This window comes from Solanum dulcamara, chromosome 5, assembly GCF_947179165.1.
Source record: "Solanum dulcamara chromosome 5, daSolDulc1.2, whole genome shotgun sequence".
Taxonomy (NCBI): Eukaryota; Viridiplantae; Streptophyta; class Magnoliopsida; order Solanales; family Solanaceae; genus Solanum; species Solanum dulcamara.
In genome coordinates, this window is record NC_077241.1 from 17,876,164 (window position 1) to 17,896,885 (window position 20,722).

The window sequence follows — 20,722 nt, forward strand, 5'->3', positions numbered from 1 at the left end:
TGTGCAACATACGAATATATATATATATATATATATATATATACAACATAAGACCAAGCGGAGGTGTACATGAGGAAAAGGGGGTTATGATATTTTGGATACGTTAAAAAGAAATACAAAGAGAAGTTAAATCAAATGACCAAAAAGGAAATGGTCATGGTTGAACTAAAGATCTACCCCGATACCGGTTGTAAGATAAAAGAGAAAAGGGCAAGGAGAAACTTGAAGGCTAGGTTGAGTGCCTTCGCACATTATTGCAAGAATTATAATATCGTGTTATAGAAAAATTAGAGCCAAATATGAGGAAAAGGACCATGGAAGAATCTGAACTAATGATGAAGCAACGACATGAGATTATGTACCTAGAGTATTATAAGTAGGGTTAAGAGAGTTGTAAAATGGCTTAAGCAAAATGAGCAGGAGTAGCTGGTTACTAATAAATAGTGCACTGGTATGCCAAAGTTCTGCAACACTATACCAGTAATGATAGACAAAGCACATAACGGCTATGAAGGTTATCGTGTGAGGGAACTTCAGCACCACTCGATAGCCAACTCTGATGGGCAAAAAGCAAAACCCAAAAGGTAAGGGTACCAGTTGATATCGTCTAAAGAAGGCAAGAAGTAATATATGAGGTCGAAGATTCCACAACACGATCTTGGCTATAAGACTCATTTTGTAATCCATGGACGGATGATAGGTAGTAGGAAATGAGAAGACTGCGTCTACCTCATACCATTGTATAAAAATAGTTGTACAACCTACGAATATATATATATATATATATATATATATATATATATAAGACCAAGCAGAGGTGTACATGAGGAAAAGGGGGTTATGATATTTTGGATACGTTAAAGAGAAATGCACAGTGAAGTTAAATCAAATGATCAAAAAAGATATGGTCATGGTTGAAATAAAGATCTACCTCGATACCAGTTGTAAGATAAAAGAGGAAAGGGCAAGGCAGAACCTGAATACTAGCGAGACAACGCTAAGGTAAATCTTGGGCTAAGTTGAGTGCCTTCGGACATTATTGCAAAAATTGCAATGTATCGTGTTATAGAAAAATTGGAGCCAAATCTGAGAAAAAGGACCATGGAAGAATATGAACTAACAATAAAGCAATGACATAAGATTATGTACCTAGAGTGTTATAAGTACGGTTAAGAGATTTGTAAAAGGGCTTTAGCAAAATGAGCAGGAGTAGCTGGTTACTAACAAATGGTGCACTGGTATGCAAAAGTTCTGCAACACTATAGTAGTAATGATAGACAAAGCACAGAACGGATATGAAGGTTATCATGTGAGGGAACTTCAGCACCACTCGATAGCCAACTCTGATAGGCAAAAAGCAAAACCCAAAAGGTAAGGGTACTAATTGATGTCGTCTAAAAAAGGCAAGAAGTAATACACGAGGTTGAAGATTCCACAACATGACCTAGGCTATAAGATTTATTTTGTACTCTATGGACGAATGATGGTATATAGAATGCCATCCGCAGATTAACAATATCAGCCCATGTTCCTTTGATCAAGGACTACCTGTTCAGCTGAGAGTGTGTGAAATTGTAGATCAAGAGAATGGTGGGACTTTATGGAGTTTCCATAACTATTATCTTAGATGAAGGAGCCTGAGTTACAGTTAGCTACTGAAGATCAGCCCACAAAAAGATTGGGAACACAGACAGGTCTTCGTATACTATTGTGCCCTCAGCCCGATGAATAGACTAAGCTTACTAGCTAAACTCTAGAAGATATATTGCGGGCCTATACAGTTGACTCTAAAGGTAGCTCGGATAATTGCCTACTACCTGTCAAGATTAATTACGGTATTAACTATCATTCTAGTCTACGGATGGCCCCGTGTAAGACTTTGTATGATAAAAAGTGTAGGTCGCCATTGGTTAGTCTAATATTGGCAAAACACGACTAATAGGCCCAGACATGGTCCAATGGGCTGTAGAGAAGGTAAAGCTTATTCAGGAGAGATTATTAGCTGCCTAAAGTGGACAGAAGCTATATGCAGACAATCGACGTCGACCTTTGGAATTTCAAGTGAGTGACTGGGTGTTCTTGAAGGTGTCGCCCATGAAAGGAGTAATAAGGTTTTGCAAGAAAGGGAATCTGGGTCCGAGATATATTGGCCCTTACCAGATCCTTCGCCGAATAGGCAAGGTTACCTATAAGCTAGATTTACACACGGATCTAGAAGCAGTACATCCAGTCTTCCATATATCAATGCTTCGTAAGTGCATTGGTGATCCATCCCGAGTATATCCCGTAGATGATATCTAGGTCACAGAGGAGTTGTCCTATGAAGAGCAACCTATCGCCATCCTGGATCTGCAGATTAGAAGATTGCGGACTAAGGATGTAGCTTCTGTCAACGTGTTATGGCGAAATGAGAATCATAAAGAAATGACCTGGGAAGCTGAAGAGAAAGTAAAACACAAATATCCATACCTATTTCCTATGTATACAGGTAATTCCAACTTCTGTAACTCTTACGTTGATGGAAGTATGTGTTATTGAAATAAAGAGGAATTTTCCCTATAGTCTTTGTAAGATTTTGAAGAAGGTTTTGTTTAACATTCGAGGATGAATGTTCTAAAGGGGTGAAGGATGTTATACCCCATAATTTTGTACCTTGGAAGGTTCCTAAGTTCATTAAGCTTCTTAAGTTTCTTGGAGCTTCTTAAAGCTCTTGAGCTAATTAAAAGTTACCATGTGAGCCGGATAATCTATAATGCTACCAAACAACTCTAAGGAAGGGAGAGTGCGATACCCTACAATAAAGATGATTGGAAATAGAGTTATAAGAATTTAAAAGTATTTGGAGACTGAATGATGAGTCGTAGGACTCGACTTATTTACATAAGCTACCAACTTGGAAATCTTACAAACTTAAGCTACTGAAGTACATACCAAGCTTACTTAGTAAGGATTACATAAGTTTGTAAAGTAAGACGAGATTACAAACCCACGAGGGGGAAAAAGGAGCGCTACATGGCAGCATGAGAGAGTGCCATGTGGCAGCAGCTGGAGCAAGGATGGTGTACCCCCATATGCCACATGGCAGCTTGTGATTGGAGGAAAGAGGTGTGTTGGCCCTATGAGGGCTTGACACGTGTTACCACTTGGGGCTTGACACATGTCACCTCCTAAAGTGGACTATATATATAATTTATGACTTTTATGGTCATTTTTATGCTATAAGTTTCATTCTTATCTCCAAAAGTCAAGAAAATTCTAGAGAAAAGAAGAGAAGAGAAACTTAAGCTAGAGAGAAGAAAGAGCTACGATTTTGGGAGGAGAAAAAGGTAAGTTCTCTAATTCCATTCCATGAATTAATTATATGGGGTATACCATGAAGGTATGAAGGTGTTAGTAATGTAAATTTATGGTTTGGAGCAGCCCCAAACGGACAACAAACAGCCAAGAAGTTTCAATCGCGCTAGAAGAGCTTCTGAGGTAAGTTTTGGACAAGGTAATGCTTTCCCTTTCAAATTGAAGTTTATGATATTGTTATGGGGTATATTACATGTCTTAGAAACAAACTAAATTGAAGTCGCTAACGTTAAATTAAAGTCCAGTAGTGTGTGGTTATTGTGGTACTGCGGTTGCAGCAGGTTGGATGGATTATATCAAGAATAGAAGGTGTTCTAAAAGGGGTGTGAGTACTACTAGTTTCAGCCACATGACCCTCTATTTCGTATTGTTAAATCTTTTATGAAATAAAGGCTAAAAACTCTATTTTGGTATCGTAGTTTTGAGCTAGTTATTTGGAATTGTATTGAGTAATGTGGAGGTGATTTGATTATATAACTGCTGGTTTTTGTTGGTAATATGGCTGCTAAGATTAGCAGTTGGATAGGGCAAGTTATAGGGGAGATGCTTCCCGATTTTGGCAACTTTAGAACTAGTAATAAGCTAGTCGAGGGAAATGGATAAGAAAATGGTTCCTATGACTACTTGGGTGTAGAGTTGGAAATTGAAAAAGGAAAGGTTGTTAATATTAGTATTACTTTCATGTTAAATAGGTCAAGGGGATAACGAGGGGAGCTGAGTTACAATTAATCCCGTAAAAGGTATGCGAAGCTTTCTCTTGGCATGTCTTAGCCTTAACTGATTGATATACGAAATATGGGGATAATTCTATTCATACAACCCCAAGCATGACTCATAAGTCTTATTCACTTCTCGATGGTATAATTCCTATACTAATTGAGTTATGGCCTCTCAAGGCTTCTATATAATGGACAGTAGTAAGTATGTGAAGTTATCTCCTTTCTCTTGGCATATTTTGGCATAAGTACGTAGAGCTACCCTTGTTTCCTCTTGATATGTATTTGACATAAGTATGGTGCTATGATGGTAAGGTAATGCAATAATAAGGTTATGATACCGAGCCCATGATGGGCCAGGGACGATATATGTAAATGATGACTTTTTGAGGAAAAGTAGAGGCTAGGTAAAGCTTATTCTTTCTCTTCCTTTGGCATGTCCTAATTGTAAGTAAAATGTAATACGAGATCTAGGGTAACTCCACTTTTAAGTCCTAAATGTAATTTGTATCTCTTATTCACTTCTGAATGTCAAACTCTTGTAGTAAGTTGAACTACTTTCCTTGAACTCCATAGGTTGAGAAGTACTGAATGCACATACTCCTAGTCCTAAGGACTATGTGACGATGGGTATCCCTGATTCTATGAACTGTTAGTATTACTTTAGTACATGTCTAGGTTCCCTGAGGTCTTAAGTGATATAGGCCTCAAGGGAATTTAGAAGGCACTCGAGATGGCTACACTACTATTCTGGTCCTCGGATGATAGTATTATCTTCTTACATTGTCGAGTATCTGATAATGATTTAGATTGTATATGGTTACTCACTACTTTATTCGTGTATACTGTAATACATCTTTTACCAAGTCCCATGAAGGGTCGGGTACGGTATATGATGATTATGACACCGAGTCCTATAAAGGGCCGGGTACGGTTTATGATGATTATGACATCGAGTCCCATAAAGGGCTAGGTACGATATATGATGATTATGAAACCGAGTCCCATAAAGGGTCAGGTATGGTATATGATGATATGATGACACCAAGTCCCATAAAGGTCTGGGTACGATATATGATAATGTGATGACATCGAGTTCCATAAAGGTCCGGGTACGGTATATGTATTTAATGATATAATATAATGATATGGATCGGACTAAACGTTCCTCAGTATTACTATATGATATGTGGATCAGATTGAATGTTCCTCGATATTACTGTATGATACATGGATCATACCGAATGGTCCTCGGCATTACTATGTAATATGTGGATCCAGCCATCGTTCCTCAGCATTATTATACGATGTGTGTATTGGGCCTTACGTTCCTCATCATGTATTTACTATATACATAGATCACGCTATACGTTCCAAAACACTAATAATATATATATGTGGTTATGATGATAGAATGATGTAGATAGTACACCGAGTCCCCTAACGGGCCGGGCACAGTACGTGATGATAATATGTATGACTTTCTTTTATACGATGCGAGTACGGTAAATGGTTAAATGTTATACTTTCCCCCTACATCCCTATGCCAACTGTAATTTACTTATGATGTCTTTGCTTTACATACTCAGTACATATATCGTACTGACCCTCTTTTCTCGGGGGAGGGGGGTTGCGTTCATGCCCGCAGGTACAGATACACACTTTGGGAATCCGTCAGCAAAGGAGTTCTACTCAGCAGTTCAAAAGCACTCTATTGTGTCAGAGCCTAGTTTTGATATTAACCCTCGATGTATATATTTATTTGTTTACGGATATAGCGGTGGCCCTGTCCCGCCTTATATTATTGTTCTTACTCTTAGAGGTTTGTGGACATGTATGTGGATTTTGTATGGGTTGTATATGCATGTATATACTGTGGTGCCTATGATAAGCCTCGTCAGCTTATATGTTATCCTATCTGTTGATGTGCTATAACTTAAACAGGAGACAAATTTACTTGCAGATAGTAGGGATATATGTGAGTGCCTAGTTCAGGCACCCTTCACGGCCTATGGGATTGGGTCATAACAAAATATGGATGGGGAATATGAAATTATGCATGTTACTGCTGAACGGTGTGGAAAACAGAGTAGGGGCTATTTTGAAGCCGTTCTAGTTGGCTTAAAATTTGACTAGTGTTGTTGTTAGTATGGTGTTGTATTTGGAGGTAGTTGTATATGTTGCAGGGCTGGAAACATGGCTAAATATGGGTATAAGTGTTTCTGGTTGCATCCACATTGTTCTCCTTTTCGTAAGGTTGTGATTTTATGAAATAAAGATTGAAAACCATATTTTAATGCCATAGTTTTGGGCGAGCTGTTTGGAGCTTGTATTGCGAAATATTGAAGTGGTTTAATTGTATATGGCTGCTTGTTATTGTTATTGGTGTGGCTATATCAATCAAAGGTTAAATTAGAAGTTTGAATAGGGCAAGTTATAGGGAAGATACTGCCCAATTTCTGTTAACTTCTTAACTAGTCGATATACTAGTCGAGAAATGTGAGCGAGAAAATGATTCCTATAGATAATTGCTTATAGAATTACAAGCTGGAAAGTCAAAGTATATTCATAAAAGTATTAGTTTCGTGTTAAATAGGGTGAAGAGGTAATGAGGCGAGATTGGTTATGGTTGATCCACAAGAGGTATGTAAACCTATCCTTCTTTTCACTTGGCATGTCTTAACCATAAGTGTTTTATATATGAAATGTGGGGATAATTCCATTCATAAAGCTTCGAGTATGATTCATGCCTCTTATCCACTTCTTGATGTTAGAACTCTTACAATAATTGAGTTATTGCCTCTCAAGTCTTCTATGTGATGAAAAGTAGTAAGTGTGTAAAGCCTATCCCTTTTTTCTTCTCAAATGTCTTAGATGTAGGTGGTGAATGATATGAGCTTTGGGGAAATTCCATTCACAATTTCTGAACATGGTTTGTGTCTCTTATTCACTGTTTGATGTTAAAACTCTTAAGTAATTGAGCTATGGCCCCGAGCCTTCTATATGCTCACATTTCTAAGAACTCTATGATGAAAAGGGTCTCTGATTTCATAAGCCATTTGGCATTATCCAGATAAATGTTTATGATTCCTGAGACCCTATTTGATATAGCCCCTAATGACATTTAGAGGGCACTTGGGATGATCACTATTCTGATTCTCACACGATGGTTTATTCCACTTCTTTTATTGAGTCTTAGATGATGATTTAAATTGCATATGATTACTCACTATTCTGCTCATGTATACTGTAACACATCTTTAACCGAGTCCAAGTCTGGGTATGTATTCGTGCACAGATCACTGCATTGTCCACCAAGTCCCTCACTAAAGGGCCAGGTACGCTATATGATGACATAATGATGCAATGATATGGTTAATTCAACAAGTCTCTCATTAGAGGGCCGAGTATGATATACATATATATGGATCAGGCCATATATTCCTTGGCATTATTTTACTATATAAGGATCGGGCCGTACGTTCCTCATCATTATTTTACTATATAAGGATCGGGTCATATGTTCCTCGATATTATTATATGTATATAGGGATCGGTCCATATGTTCCTTGGCACTAACATATATGATACCGGTATATGACAGATTTATCGAGTCCATAAGGGACCGGATATGATATATATATGATCATGCATGATTTGATTTCATAAGACACAAGTACAGTGATTTCTTGAGTACCATACTTGTCTCCTGAACCTCTACTTCACACTGATCTCATTTATGATATGTTATGCTTTGTATACTCAGTACATGTATTGTACTGACCCCCCTCTCTTTGGGGGTCTGTGTTTCATGCCCGCAGGTACAGATACGCATTTTGGGGATCCGCTAGCTTAGGATTTCCACTCAGCGATTTGAAGGTGTTCCATTGTGCCGGGGCCTAGATTTTGGTACTTAGCTTTGATGTATATATTTGTTTGTATAGGGGTACGGCGGGGGACCTGTCCTGCTATATGATATCGTTGATACTCTTAGAGGTCTGTAGACATATGTATGTGGGTTGTTTATAAGTTTGTTTCAGCAGTGCCTACACGACGTGTTATAAATGTTGTTATGTTATGGTAGCCTTGTCATCTTGCGTTCCCTTTTATGATATGATACAAATGAAAGAGGCTACATGTATATGAAAATATTGTGACCTATTGGGGTCCTTATGTATTGTATCACATTTTTCATAGTTCGACTAGCCTACAGATGATTTATATGTACACGGAGGTCTAGGTCGGACCCCAATCATGGCCTATGGGGTTGAGTCATGATAGCTCAACTCGCCAATCCCTTTTGACGAGTCACCAAACACCATTCCTCCCTACAAAATCTTGTTGTATCCTGAGCAACCTTGAAATATTATTAGTGTCACAACTCGACCTAGGGCATAGTTGTACAAAGTGATCGAAATCCTGAAGGGATCCAACCAAGCCTCTTGTATATATCATAAGCATATATAAGGTAAAGTAAAAGCGGAAACAGCATAAGAGAGTCTAAACCATGAATAAAAATTGAAGAATATCACATGACAACATAGACTCGAAATAATTGTCCAACTAGATGCCTCTACTCATGAGCATGGGCGGGGGCTAAGACATGTCCCTAGATCATCCTCAATATGAAATATAACAAAATTTTTTGAAAATAATAACCAACTCGATGACTAGTCCTCGATAAATGACGACTCACCACACACACCGCCGGATATGAAAGCTTAACTAGCCACGTAGATGAGTATGATCTTCAACCTCAACCCCTACATTATGAGTCAATATAGGCCAAAAGTATACATTAGTACGTTAGAATATACTAAGTATGAGGGCATGACATGCAACGTAAATAATGAGAGCAATGGTCAGTAAAACACATGCTAAGATGAGATAAGTAATTTCATGAGAAAATCATAATGACCAAAGCATTTAAAAAAACATAATTTAAATCATGGTATGCATAAGAGATCATACATATGTAGGATAGGAACCACAACTGACAATAAGAACATATTAGCTATAACATGGACTTTTGTTGTCTCCCCATACAACAAAGAAAAGGGGAATCTACTTGCCAAGGTAGAATCTACATTTCTAAGTGGATCCACTAAGTGGTTAGACTCGGGTACTCACCTTCAAGCCTTGATATTTTGGGTACTCACCTCTTAGAGATTTGGGTATTCACTTCTAATCTCTTTGTACCTACGGTGGCACATAGTTTTGGGACAAGAGACTTTATATAAGGACCCCATATTTTGAGTCCCCACCTCAAGTCCACTCGGTGCTAAGTCAAATCCTACAGAATACATACATAACATAGAATCATAATTTTATATATCATAGTCATGATCATAGGTTTGAAATCATAGAGTAGCTCATTTTCATAAGTGCAATGTGGGTATTTTCCTTCCATATTACAAATCATACATACATAGTTCATATCATAAGGCCTTAAGGCACCACATTGGGCCCTAAGTCACCCTTTCCATAATTTGCATGAAAATCATCACTCAAAACATACTTATAGCCCATGATCATAATTGAAATACATAATCATAATTCATACTTGGAAATTCATGATCATAGCTTATACTTGAAATTAGGGTAAGACATGAATGCATGACCAATTGACTTGAAAATCATGAAATTCACTTAGAAACATGCATGGTCATATACCTCCTATCAGCCCATACATAATTTATAAAGATAATATCATTGGGAAGTATAATTGAAAATACCCTTAATTAAATCATGAACCCTAGAGATCAATATAGGAGAATTCATGGAAAAACTCTTTAATTCAATGCAATAACCATCAATGTATATCAAAATAGTCTCATAATCATAATTTGAATCATATTTCATGCAATTGGAATAGAGATGAAAAACCCATAAAAACCATACTTTAATTTGATAGAAAACTTGAGAATTCGATTGGGCTTCATGGATGAAACAATCCATGAATCAATACCCACATACCTTAAGTGATAAAACCAAATAATTTGGAAGAACTTGAGAGTTTTGATGGAAGCTTGAGTGAATTTACTTGAAGTCTTCAATGGAGTCCTTGAGATTCTTTTGTAGAGAGAGAAATATTTGAGTAGGTGAATTGTAGAAGAATGAATAAAGTTAGAGGTTTAGGTCAATTTATAGAGGTAAATTAGGTTCTAAAAATGTCTAGGTTCATTAGCTAATAATTAGGAAAAAGTCTAAAGTGCCCTTATTGAAAACTAAATTCTGTCAGAAAACCATCGCCAATTCCGCGACATGGAGGTGAGCAAGTCCGCGAGACGGACTTGCCGTGCACTTTATTGTTTTGCGCAGTTTCTTTAAAAAATCTATCTTTAGATATATGGGTCCTAAAAACCCATTGAGACTATTTTTCTGCAAGGTTTGACCTTCTGATAGATATTCTGAACTCAAATATTTCCAAAAAAATTAAGGATAATGCATTACATGAGTGGCCTATTACCAAGGCATTTTTAAGGCACTTGTGAGAATTTTGAGGGATATTAAAATACCTCCCCCTTAAAAATATTTGTCCTCGAATGTGATCCATCTAATATAGGAAGGACATGGAAAAATAACTTAGAAACCCAACATGGACATGAGGACACTTTGAAAAATGCATAGAAATGTAAACTTCATACTTAATATAAGACATAGTCCTTGATAAAAATCATTTTCATGAATCATGCTTGCATATGAATGACATATAGAACTGAAATATAGTTGTTTAATCGATTGGATCATGAACAACTCAGTACCTTTAGGCTTTAGTGGAAAGAAAGAGATATGAATAATGCTTCATCAAGTTTGATTACACCTCCCATATAGCACTCTCTACTTGTTGATTCCTCCATAACACTTTGACAGATGTAACATCTTTAAAAAAGAATAATTTAAATCATGGCATACATAAAAGATCATACATATGTAGAATAGAAACCAAAACCGATAATAAGACTATGTGAGCTATAACATGGAATCCCGTTGTCTACCCATATAATGAAGAAAAGGAGAATCTACTTGCCAAGGTAGACTCTACATGCCTAAGTGGGTCCATTAAGCAGTTATGTGAACCGGGTACTCACCCCTAGTTCTTAGACTCGGGTACTCACCTTCAAGCCTTGATATTTTGGGTACTCACCTCTTAGAGATTTGGGTATTCACTTCTAATCTCTTTGTACCTACGGTGGCACATAGTTTTGGGACAAGAGACTTTATATAAGGACCCCATATTTTGAGTCCCCACCTCAAGTCCACTCGGTGCTAAGTCAAATCCTACAGAATACATACATAGCATAGAATCATAATTTTATATATCATAGTCATGATCATAGGTTTGAAATCATAGAGTAGCTCATTTTCATAAGTGCAATGTGGGTATTTTCCTTCCATATTACAAATCATACATACATAGTTCATATCATAAGGCCTTAAGGCACCACATTGGGCCCTAAGTCACCCTTTCCATAATTTGCATGAAAATCATCACTCAAAACATACTTATAGCCCATGATCATAATTGAAATACATAATCATAATTCATACTTGGAAATTCATGATCATAGCTTATACTTGAAATTAGGGTAAGACATAAATGCATGACCAATTGACTTGAAAATCATGAAATCGACTTAGAAACATGCATGGTCATATACCTCCTATCAGCCCATACATAATTTATAAAGATAATATCATTGAGAAGTATAATTGAAAATACCCTTAATTAAATCATGAACCCTAGAGATCAATATAGGAGAATTCATGGAAAAACTCTTTAATTCAATGCAAAAACCATCAATGTATATCAAAATAGTCTCATAATCATAATTTGAATCATATTTCATGCAATTGGAATAGATATCATAAAATACCATACTTTAATTTGATAGAAAACTTGAGAATTCGATTGGGTTTCATGGATGAAACAATCCATGAATCAATACCCACATACCTTAAGTGAGAAAACCAAATAATTTGGAAGAACTTGAGAGTTTTGATGGAAGCTTGAGTGAATTTATTTGAAGTCTTCAATGGAGTCCTTGAGAGTCTTTAGTAGAGAGAGAAATATTTGAGTAGGTGAATTGTAGAAAAATAAATAAAGTTAGAGGTTTAGGTCAAGTTTTAGAGCTAAATTAGTTCCTAAAAACGTCTAGGTTCAATAGCTAATAATTAGGGAAAAGTCTAAAGTGTCCTTACTGAAAACTAAATTCTGCCAAAAAACCATCGCCAGTTCTGCGACATGGAGGTGAGCATGTCTGCAATGCAGACTTGCCGCACACTTTACTCTTTTACGCAGTTTCTTTAAAAAATCTATCTTTCGATATATGGGTCCTAAAAACCCATTAAGACTATTTTTCTATAAGTTTTAATCCCCTGGTCGATATTCTGAACTCGAATTTTTCCAAAAAAATTAAGGATAATGCATTACATGAGTGGACTATTCCTAACGCCTTCTTAAGGCACTTGTGAGAATTTTGAGGGATATTACAATACGGAAAATTTGTCCTCGAATGTGATCCAACTAATATAGGAAGGACATGGGAAAATGACTTAGAAACCCAACATGGACATGAGAATACTTTGAAAAATGCATAAAAATGTAAACTTCATATTTAATATAAGACATAGTCATTGAGAAAAATCATTTTCATGAATTATGCATGCATATGAATGACATATGGAACTGAAACATAGTAGTTTAATCGATTTGATCATGAACAACTCAGTACCTTTAGGCTTTAGAGGAAACAAAGAGATACGAATAATGCTTCATCATGTCCGATTCCACCTCTCATGTAGCGCTCTCTACTTGTTGATTCCTCCATAACATTTTGACGGATGCAATATTTTTATTTCTTAACGTCTTGACTTGCCGGTCTAAAATCTCAATCGGGACCTCCTAATTAGTCATATTATCTTCAATACTCCCATTCTCCATTGGCATAATAGAATTTGGATCACTTACAAACTTCCTCAACATTGACACATGAAATACCGGAGGAACCAAAGCCAACTCAAATGGTAAGTCTAACTCATATTCCATTTTGTCAGTATACCTTAGGATCCTACACCCTTATAGGAAAAATTATCCCAAGAGTACTACTCCTCACCGCCATATTTTATCAAACCTTGAGACCTAATCAAGGAGAACCCAATGCACCACACACTCACCTACATGCCAACCACATTCAATCCTAGTTCTATAACCATTCTAACATACTAACTTGGAGTCATCATCAATTAAGAATTTTCATGTCTATATTAGTATCTCGACATCTATATTTACATTAACTCCTACTAACAGATACACCAATATATTCTTACCTATATATTATTTATACCAAGATCTATCTAGCTCTTTCTCCATGTCAATAATCTTAGATGGGGTAAGCATGCCACAGTTTATCAAAATACAGAATGGCCACTCTCTCTCTATCTATCAGGACCCCAAACTAGAGCCTTAAGACAAGAACTGAAGCTACCCTTAACTATTGAATCATGACCCTTCTGTTATAAAATAGACTCATTTGGGAATTGAAACTTGTCTCAATGAGTTCTACAATCTATAGAAGCATAAGATGTATGTAACCAATCCATACCACTCATTACCATTTCAAAAAGGGAATTCAGACTTACCAGATGAAGGACCACGCTAAGTTTGGGGGACCCACAGAGGGGTAGGGATGAGATCAGCGATGAATATCTCTATCATTGTTAGCAATCCATGGATAATGCCTCAACTTATGATTCTTCGTACCACAACCAAAATATACACCCGAACCGGCTAAATAATCTCCTGTTGGTACCTTTCATGCCTTTGGCATGCGAGAAAATCTTGACCACTATAATTGTCACCTTGATATATGTGGTTAGGCACCCCTATAATTGTGATACTTAGGCACGAAAGTCTTATGAAAAGATGATCCATTCTCAATTCGGGTCTCCTTAGTCATCCTAGGAACCTCCTTAAGCTTTTTCCCTTCAATTTGCTCGGCATGAGTCATGATTCTAGAGATATCTATTTCCTTTATTAACATGGTCATCTTACATTCTTTAAAAACCAAATTTGAAACCCATGATAAAAACTTACTCATTCGGGCTCGAGGGTCGGACACCAAAGTTGGAGCATACTTGGACAACTTTATGAATTTGAGGGCATACTCCCTCACACTGAACTCTCTTGCTTTAAGTTGATGAATTCCATCACCTTCTCCTCCCTCAACTCTTACAGAAAAAAATGATCAAGAAATGCACCCTTAAAAATTTCCCAATCTATAGGACTCTCATTCACTCTTTTGGCCTTCCATTGGTTGTACCATACTTGAGTGGCACCCTTGAGTTGGTAGGCCTTCAACTCTACTTTTTCTCCCAAAGTCACTCTCATAATGCTCACTATCTTGTAGACCTCATCAATGAACTCTGAGGATCCTCATCAACTTTTTAGCCATGAAACTCTAGAGGATTCACTTGTACAAAATCCCTTACTCTAAAGGGTGGAGTAAGAGCATTAGGAGGAGTTGCAACCCCGTAGTTGGTCAATACTTGGGCTAGCATAATAATAGTGGTTCAAAACTTTGCATTATTCACGTAGTTCAGTAGAGGACCATTATCTTAAGGAGATGGGGGATCTTGGGCTTCATTTGCATTGTTTACCCTTGGCGACGGTGGTCTTCATGGAGCCATTTTTTCTAAAAATCACGAAGAACAATCGTTAGGAGGGAAGGTCTTAGAATACCACTCTATCGCAAGATATAGATCATGAAAGAAGTGAGGATTTCCTAAGACACCTCATAGCGTCCTACTAATAAGTATGGCATGCTTCACACCAATGAATATGACTCTACTTGACGTGGCACATTCAACACCCTAGAATAATTGAACCTTGAGCTCTGATACCAAGTTTGTCACGACTTAACCTAGGATCTAGTTATAACACGATAATCCAAACCCCGAAAAGCTCAAACTGAGCCTTTTGTACATACGATAAGCATACATAAGGTAAAGTAAAAGCAAAAACATCATAAGAAAGTCTAAACCATGAATAGAAATTGAAGAATGTCACACGACAACATAGACTCAAAACATTTATCCAACTAGATACCTCTACTCATAAGCATGGGCAGGGGCTAAGACATGTCTCTAGCTCACCCTTAAGATGAAATATAAGAAAAGTCTCTGAAAACAATAACCAACTCAATGACTAGTTCCCGATAAATAAGGACTCACCATACACACCACCAGATATAAAAGCTTAACTAGCCATGTAGATGAGTATAATATTTAACCTCAATCCTTATATTATGAGACAATGTAGGCAAACAATATGCATTAGTATGTTGGAATGTACTAAGTATGAGGGCATGATATGCAGCGTAAATCATGAGATACAATGGTCAGTAAAACACCTGATAAGATGAGATAAATAATGTCATAAGAAAATTATTATGACCATAGCATTTAAAAAGCATAATGTAAATCATGGCATACATAAGATATCATACATATGTAGGATAGAAACCAAAACCGACAATAAGACCATGTGAGCTATAACATGGAATTCCGTTATCTACCCATACAACGAAGAAAAGGAGAATCTACTTTCCAAGGTAGACTTTACATGCCTAAGTGGATCCACTAAGCAGTTATGTGAACCGAGTACTAACCCCTTGTACTTAGAATGGGTAATCACCTTCAAGTATTGATATTTCGAGTACTCACCTCTTAGAGATTTGGATATTAGCCTCTAATCCCTTTGTACCAATGTTGGCACATAGTTTTGGGACAAGAGACTTTATATAAGGACCCCATATTTTGAGTCTCCACCTCAAGTCTAGTCGGTGCTAAGTCAAATCCTACTGAATACATACATAGCATAGAATCATAATTTTATATATCATTGTCATGATCATAGTTTTGAAATCATAGAGTAGCTCATTTTCATAAGTATAATGTGGGTATTGTCCTTCCACATTTCAAATCGTACATATATAGTTCATATCATTAGACCTTAAGGCACCACACTGGGCCCTAAGTCACCCTTTCCATAATTTGCATGAAAATCATTATTCGAAACATACTTATAGTTCATTATCATAATTGAAATATATAATCATAATTCATACTTGGAAATTCATGATTATAGCTTATACTTGAAATTAGTGTAAGACATAAATGCATGATCAATTGACTTGAAAATCATGAAATTGAATTAAAAACATGCATGATCATATACTTTCTATCACCCCTTACATAATTCATAAAGATAATATCATTGGGAAGTATAATTGAAAATACCCTTAATTAAATCATGAACCCTAGAGATCAATATAGGAGAATTCATGGAAAAACTCTTTAATTCAATGCAATAACCATCAATGTATATCAAAATAGTCTCATAATCATAATTTGAATCATATTTCATGCAATTGGAATAGAGATGAAAAACCCATAAAAACCATACTTTAATTTGATAGAAAACTTGAGAAATTGATTGGGCTTCATGGATGAAAGAATCCATGAATCAATACCCACATACCTTAAGTAAGAAAACCAAATAACTTGGAAGAACTTGAGAATTTTAATGAAGAGCTTGAGTGAATTTATTTGAAGTCTTCAATGGAATCCTTGAGAGTCTTTAGTAGAGAGAGAAATATTTGAGTAGGTGAATTGTAGAAAAATGAATAAAAATAAAGGTTTAGGTCAATTTATAGAGCTGAATTAGGTCCTAAAAATGTTCAGGTTTATTAGCTTACTAAAAACTAAATTCGGCTAGAACACCATCGCCAGGTCCGCAATGTAGAGGCGAGAAAGTCCGCGATGGGTTTGGATTAATCTTCTCTATAATTGATTGTATGACATGGATCTATTGTTGTCTTAAAGTTTTAATAAAAAAATCAGTGGTTGCAAATATTGATTGAGATCTCTAAACCATTATGGATTGGAAAAGAAAAATAGATTTGGGCAAGAATCAATAGTGAGCTCTTGTTTAAATTACTCTATAGGTTTGAGCTAGGAATAAGATAATCCGAGTAATATCTCATTTAATTATGTGAGCTAACGATATTCCATCTACTCAAGCAATGTTTGGTGTTTTGTTTGAAAGGGTCTTGTTATTTGAAAGAAACCAATGGACATATTCTTGATAGTTAGTTCGAGAGAATATCAAAGTGTAGCCTAGACCAAATGCTATTCATATACCAATCTCTTTTATTGAGGTTAATCTTAGCCTATTCGAGTTGCAACCCTAATTGTTATGCACAAACCCCTAGTCTTTTCCAATCTTGGTATATAAAGTTGTTATAAATCCATATTTTCAATACTTAGTAGTGATAAATTGTAGTTGTGATGTAAACCCCCCATTTTTATATATATGTTTGTTGAAGAACTAGAATTACTAATTTATTTGAATTTTTGAATCAATCAAAGAAGTGTCCCATCTGCCGGTTCTTGAGGTTCGACCCCGACCTTATCAGTTGGGTTTTATTTTTTCAAAGACCACCTATGCTTTGAAATAAGCCAAAGTATGGATCAACTTTATTTGCACTCATATCATGCCATCCAAAAATGACCAATGTGTCCCCCAAGAAATTAGTATTTTTATTGCTTATTTAATGACAAGTATTTACATCAAATTTTGGGAGAATGTCATTATACAGATTCACTGGAAACCCCATTAACACAACTTCTCCATGCCATACCTTATGTTTATTTAGCCCGCTATGTGACCAAATCAGAATATAATACTTCCTCTCAGATGAGTCAATACTTGCTAGAAGAGTGATAGACGTAGATAATAAAAAGGATGATGATGCTCCACCTCTGAAGAGGAGAAGATTGCAAACTGACCCAACCACTTGAGAGTCAACACATTCTTCAGGTGGAGAGGAGCAGCAAGGCCCAAACTCAAGCACCTATACAAATTTAGTGGATGCAACCTACCACAATAGGAATCAACTAAACTTGTTGGCTAAACCACTACCTAAGATGACACAGAGGGCGATAAGGAGTCCATGCAAGGGTTGGTGAATTTGGTGGACTGACTGAGTTTGAGAGTTTGGGTACTTGAAGGAGTAGTTTCACAAATGTGGGCAGCCGGCAAAGAAACTATGCAAAGCAAGCCTGATGCAGTGGACAAACTCCTAACATATGTGGGTGGAAATTTTGGCCAAGCACAAAGCGATGAGGATGAGTTAATTAATGTGCCATTGAAGCGAGGTGGAGCAAATTTTCACTCACCTAGAGATGTGTGATTATTTTTGGTTACTAACCTCCTGAACAAACATAAAAGCATTGGGGAAATGCTAGTTCTAAGCTTGAGGGTATTTTTATTCAATTATTAATCATTTTTGAGCCCTGTCAGGCACCCCGAATATTTTGAGGTCCTTGATGGACTTTTTATGATGTGTCTTGGGCCCTTAAGGGTATATTATGTATTTGGTGGTCTATTTCAGGCCAAATGTTTTTAAGTCCTTGGTGGGATTTATATTAATTGCTTTTTTTCAATCATATGCGTATCTATTTTGCTGTAGAGTTTGTATGTTTTGTTGTACCTATGACTCTCTCATAATGTCTTTTTATAGGCCTTGTTCTTATAATGAATTTGTGGCGCATGATTTAAAATCATCTCGGTAAATGCTAATGAGTTAAATAAACTCTAAGGATTTTCTTTATGCCGCGATTTGTTCCCAAGGAGTACAATATTTCTTGAGTCATTTTGTATTGAACTGTAATAACCCATTTAGTCGTTTTGAGTACTAGAGATTTTTATTTCATAAAAAACTCATCTCGTAAATTTTTAATGGGTATTTTAGACTATTCAATAACTACAGTTATTTAACTAAGGGGTAAGTTTAGACAATTCATTTAATTGATGGGCTAAAGTGATAACTTATTAAATACCTATACCACTTTATTTATTAAAATAAGTTAATAGGGATTAGTATTTCTTTTTGTCATACCACAAATGACTACTATACTAAGATGAATAGAACTGACGATGATGGCAGCGACTTTAGGTAGAAATCTTGACTTGAGAACTAATGTTGGATGATTATTTTTAAAGAAAGAATTGTCTATGTATGTGTAAATTGATGCTAGAGTACATAATATATATATATATATATTATATTTTTGGGTGGAAGATTAAGGCACATGATTGAGGGCTAATGATTAGCCAATAATTGTATAATGTTGAGCAATGAATTGATAGGGTTACATATGATGAAATTGCTAGAATATAATAACAAAGGTTTAAAACAGTCGGTGTTAGTTGTAGTCTATTTTATGAATTTAATGGTTGAAATAATTATCTATTAGGAAAATTAATTATTAACATAATTAACTGTAGTATTTTCAAAAACTTCTGAATTGCAAATATTAAAGCTAAAACTATTACTACATGTCACAACTAGAATCTGGGTGTGATAGCACTAATCTCAACCCACCGAGATAAGTCAGCCTAATATCCAACAGAAAGTAGATGTGGAAGAAAAAGAAATGAATCAAAATTTAACTTAACTGAAACCACGTAAAACAAACTCAACTCCCCCAAGATTGGTTGTCACGTGTACAAGCCACTAATATATTACCGAAGAACGTAAAGAAATATAGTCACAATGTCTTTGTCTCTAGAATAGGACTAAAACATATTAAAGAGTAAGAGGTGTCCGCTAGATGGATGTAATACCTACCTCAACACTGGATATGATAGCCGCAGATGTGGTAGAGAACACTAAGAGATCAAGCAGATCCGGGCTCACAACCTACATAAGTGTAGAAGCAAGGGGTGAGTACAAAATAACACGGTACTCAGCAAGTGGATAACTAAAACTAAGCAAAGCTCAATAGATACAACTACTCCTGTCCTCCCAACCGAACCTCCTTAAATATAGCCTGTATAAAACCAGCCCAACTTTATACTTGTACAATAATAACAGTAATACAGTCCATGAATACTCATCAATAGTCTCATCAATGAATCATATCAAGTCAAGTTCAACATATACAAAGCAATAAAAGAGTAAAAACGAATTCACAAATATCAACAAAATGCGATGCAATGCAATGAGATGATATATGTTTGTCTTATTGGTACACATCCGCTGAATTACAGTTCGGAACCCATGGAGGACATTTCTGTCCATATAATCTGTCACAAAGCATGTGGCCCATCCCCTCAATATATATATTCTACCACGGAGCATGTGGCCTGACCCCTTTGTTTCATAATACCTACCACGGAGCGTGTGGCCTGACCCCTTTTCTTTTATATTATTTTCAGTCTCAACACAATATGTCAGAACCAATGCAATCAATTTATGTTCATATAATTCACAATAATAATATGACAACAATAATAATTTTTCCTATCTCACATCAACATAGTCATTTCACATATCCAAAATAAATCCATAATCACAACATATCAATTCAACCAATACATGTTATTAGATCACCATTTTATACCCCTGATCTCCATTTTTAAGGTCAATCATACAGTCAATAAACCAGTCTAATTCTCATTACTCCCCAGTACACATAACATGGAAATACAAGCATCTACAAGCTTAAACTGAGGTTTAGAAATTCACTTGCTTTAAGTAATCAAGCAATCACTCCGGGACTTGAGCCTTCCCTTTTTGTTGGGT